The sequence below is a fragment of the Xenopus tropicalis genome, chromosome 1 (genome assembly GCF_000004195.4).
Source record: "Xenopus tropicalis strain Nigerian chromosome 1, UCB_Xtro_10.0, whole genome shotgun sequence".
Lineage (NCBI taxonomy): Eukaryota > Metazoa > Chordata > Amphibia > Anura > Pipidae > Xenopus > Xenopus tropicalis.
Genome location: NC_030677.2, coordinates 161,429,984 through 161,434,404, shown reverse-complemented (window position 1 = coordinate 161,434,404; position 4,421 = coordinate 161,429,984).

Genomic DNA, 4,421 nt, shown 5'->3' with positions numbered 1-4,421 from the left:
CAGGCGGCTAATCTCCCCCATGTGCCACAGCCCTCACTGTAAGTCCTATTGAAATACAGAAAGTAAACACTTGAATATGAAGAAATCCTCAAATAAGTGCTATCTTTAGTTAGTGCCATATGGATACCAGCCTGTAGAACCCCCAGTTGGCTGTAAGGTTGTGTGTATTATGGTGCTATAAAAACCTGCATGTGCTATAAGACTGTTGGGAAGAACACCGAAAGGGCTGGTGAGCCGCTTGTTGGGGATTAATGCCTGGTCAGGAACATAGCTTTAAATGTAAAAAAAATCACTTTAAAGTATTATTGGTCTTTAAATGGAGTTAGACAAAGATAGGCCTCTTTTACTACGAGCAAATCAAATAATGTGTGATGTACTAGTAGGAACAAAATTGTTCCTGTGCAGTCATTTATGTTGTCTTGCATAAGTAACTGTAGGTGGTGCAAAATAACCATTGACTGGGAACCTTATAATAATAAAAATGTTGTAGGTTTAATTGCCCTTTTGTGAAGGACATTTTCATTAACCATTGTTTATTTTCTTTGCACAACATATAACCACTACAAACAAACCTACTTCGTCCACTTTCTTTCCTTGTCGCCATCTCTGCAGCTATTCCTAGTCCTAGCCCCTCAGGTGACATCTATTGGTCCCTGTGCTGACTGCCATGCATAAATTGTACTTTTGGAGTGATTCATTTACCCCATACATAGAGTCAGTGGCTAAAACATACGTAGCTCTCTGATGTGCTCTTCAGAAGCAGTGTTGCTAAGTGGAGTAGAGGAAAGCATAGGTATTTATTTAATTCAGCGTAACATACAGAAGCTGGATGCAGGGACTTTAGGGAAGTCAGAATATAAATGAGGATCGCTGTATTGTGACCTTAGCCGCCATTAAAGTGAAATGGAAGTCCCATGTTCATTGCACTTCATAAAGTGCCCCAATAATTATAATGATTCATGACATCCCTATAGGCTAATAACAATGCTATTTGTGCTCAACACTGAAGCCCCCAAGGCAGGAAAGTCTTAATTTCAAGGGTAACAAATGCTGTTTAAATTCATGGAAAATCAAAACCCTCTTTTTAGAAGAAATGTTCTTGGCAAAGGATCGAACATTTGTTTCATTTACAGGAAATTGTGGCTGTGCACTCATGAAAGATACAACAAACCGGTTAGGCTAGTCTGTATTAATTGCACAGATATGGGTATCATCATTTTCAACTTCCAGTAATTAAACCTTTTTTCCATCTATCTAAACATTGTCTTTGCATGTTATGTACAATTTCGCCTTAAAAGAATTTGCTCACTGTTTTTACATTACCTATCTATTCCCCCATGTTCCTCTATGAGGGGGCTGCCATATTTGTGCAGCAGGAGTCTGTTAGCATTAGAAGCTATGACTGACAGGCTGAGAAGGGACAGTCACAGTCACATTGACAAATCGGTCAGATTTAGGAAGTTCAAGTAACAATTACTTACAAAAGCAGCCCTATCAGCAAAAAACTAGCAACACGACCTATAGGCAACGTTTAAAGTACTTTCATATTTGGAAGAGTAGTTTTTTAGTGTCAGTATCACATTAAACAAAAAAAGGATCCACACATATTTATAATCGAACAGTATTTGTTATTGTGGTGCGGAGGTGTAATGTAAGAGTGAAACCTTGAAAGACTATTTTTATGTTTACAAAAATTATAGGAAAAGAGCAACTGAAAGCTAAATGGACTAAAGGAGAAAACTCAATTATAGAGAAAAAAACATTTGTTTTATTGACAATTACCTTATTATTTAAAGGGGATTTTATTTTTGCATGATATCATTCTTGGCAACCTTCTGGTCTACATTCATTTTGTGAATATATTTACCATGGAAAACAGTATTTGTTTAACCCTTGCATAAGGAAAAGTACTTGTTGTTTATAATTTTATTATATATATATATATATACAGAGGGGAAAATAGGTATTGAACATGTCAACAACAATCTGGCTCACCCACCAACATGCCCAATGAAAAGGGGCCTGACAAGACCAGGGCCTACCAGGTTTTTCCCCATTGCCCTGTTGGGCCAGTCAAACCTCAATATCCCAGTTGGGGTGCCCGTGTGCTTGTGCTGTATGCTGATCAGCAAGATAGATGTTGGCAACAGAGGGGCACAGCTAAAGGTGGGGGGCAATGCTGTCAAGCTGTCATAGTTCTGCTTGGGGCACAGATAAGTGGGGGCAAGTGTCAGTAAGGTGATTAAAAGAGGGGACTCTGCTCTAAGAATCTGCCTGGGAGGTAAAAACTTTTTATACACAAGACTGTATAAATTACACTTTTTTGTTTTTAATGAGGCTTTTAGATTGCTAATCTCCATTATTATGTTAATGATCCCCAAATGTGGCATGTACCAGAGGTGTGAAATGAAGACTGGGTGAAACAAAGCAAAACAGAAATGCTTAGAATTGTTCAGACAGAGTTACACCGAGCTTTACTCCATTTTGAAAATGCCTGGGAAAATGGTGTCAATATCGTTTAAATGTCATTTTAAAGACAAATTCACAAAAGTGTCTGTAAAGTGTCTTTCTTTCACCAAAAACTGAAAAGTGGCGGTTGAGTCAGAATTTTGGCAGATTTCTTTTTGAGAATATGGAGAAAGTGTACTACACCTGTTTTACAACCACTTTTACTCAATAAAGGGCTTTCTCCACTTTTGTGAATTCCCCCCCATAGTCTTGCCCACATTTTGCAATGTCTACGTAAACCCACAGTATAAGTTAACATTTTTACCAATACCATTTACCAATAAACCCAAAAGTGGAAATCATAGTTAGATACTTACCCTTGACAGTGCTTGTAAAATGACAACTCTGCAACAGTGATTAGCACGGACCAGGTCCTAAGATTGTGATACACTTAGGGGGGCATTTACTAAGGCTTGTTTTTTTCGGTTTGGGTTTTTACCACTGAAAACTTATTTATAATGCAACAAAATGACAACAATTCCAAATGCAGATGTATGCTGGCTACAACCTGTCTAGATCATCTAGAAATCAGTGGCAGATTCCCTTTTACAATTGGAAGATTTTTGTTTTGTGCTTTTAGAGGTTTCTGGGTTTCTGACGTTGGCTTTTGTGCGCCTAAAAGAAAAAGTTGGGGTTGATGTGTGATAAGTCGAAAACGTTGTGTGTTTCATGTTTTTTCAGTAACTTTTTCATTCAAGCTTTTTCAATTCAGATCTTTCAATAAATGACCTAAATTTGTGTAAATGAGTTTAGTTGTGGTTTTAAAAAAATAGAAAACAACAAAAATCTGAATGTTACTAAATCCTCCTCTTAATGACCACTCATTTGGCAGGCCATGCTAATAAGTGTGTGAGGAACTGAAATATGAGATGGCTGCACTGGCAGAAAGAAAAGGGAATAGTCTGTAAATATCGCTAAATCACGTAGTGCCTCTGCTCAGAACACTGCTGATAAGCTGCATAGTCAGTAGTTCCTTTAAACAAAAACTCAGACTTGCAGAGGATTGATTTGCTGCATGTTATATGCTATAACCAGATACAGCTTACAACTACCGTTGTGTGTGTTATAATCATCCTTGAAATAAAGGGGTATTAATGAAATGCATAAATTAATTCTCAGGGCCACATGTTCTATATATTACATTGGCCTGTGCTTGTTTGAATCTTTTTTTTGCGTTACATATTTAAATAGCACCCAAATAATGATTACTTTTTTCTTACCTTAAGAAACGTAAGTGTACAATTCCCCATGCTCAGAGCAATACCTCCATGGAGATGATGGAGAATACAAGTAATTCTGCTGCAGTTTCTCCGTAAAACTTTGCATACAGAGTTGAGAGAATGTCAAAGGAAGCCTTGAAGTTACCTGCTATTTCAAGCTTGTTAATCCAGGGTTCTAGTTGTACCTTGCTATGGTTTTTATTTTAAATTGTAATTACTGAGAATTGCTAAAGAAGGCATCCACAATTATTTTAATCTCTTACCCGAGACCCTGGGCCAACACCATGTCAAAATCTTCTTCCACTTCTTGAATCTTTGCAGCGGGCCCGGGCTGGGTGCACATGCGCAGTAGAATAAAGCGCTGTCTTTTTGCACTGTCTATGTTCGGCTTTACTGCACTTGTGCACCCAGACCAGACCTTAGAGAAAATTAAGAGAGAAGATGGCAGCATGGGGATCCTATAGTAGTACCCCAAGCCAGTGCAGTTTTTAGCTAACAGAAGCACCAGTTTCAAGTAAATGATAATAATCACCAGGGGGCACTTAACATTTTGCCACGGGGCCCACCACTGCAGAAACTAAATGCAATGTGCAGAATAATTTTTATACAGATACAGACAAAACCCATACTGACACACCCATAATGACTTGTCTCCTGTGAAATAAAAATAGTAAGTGAAAAAAACAATACTTA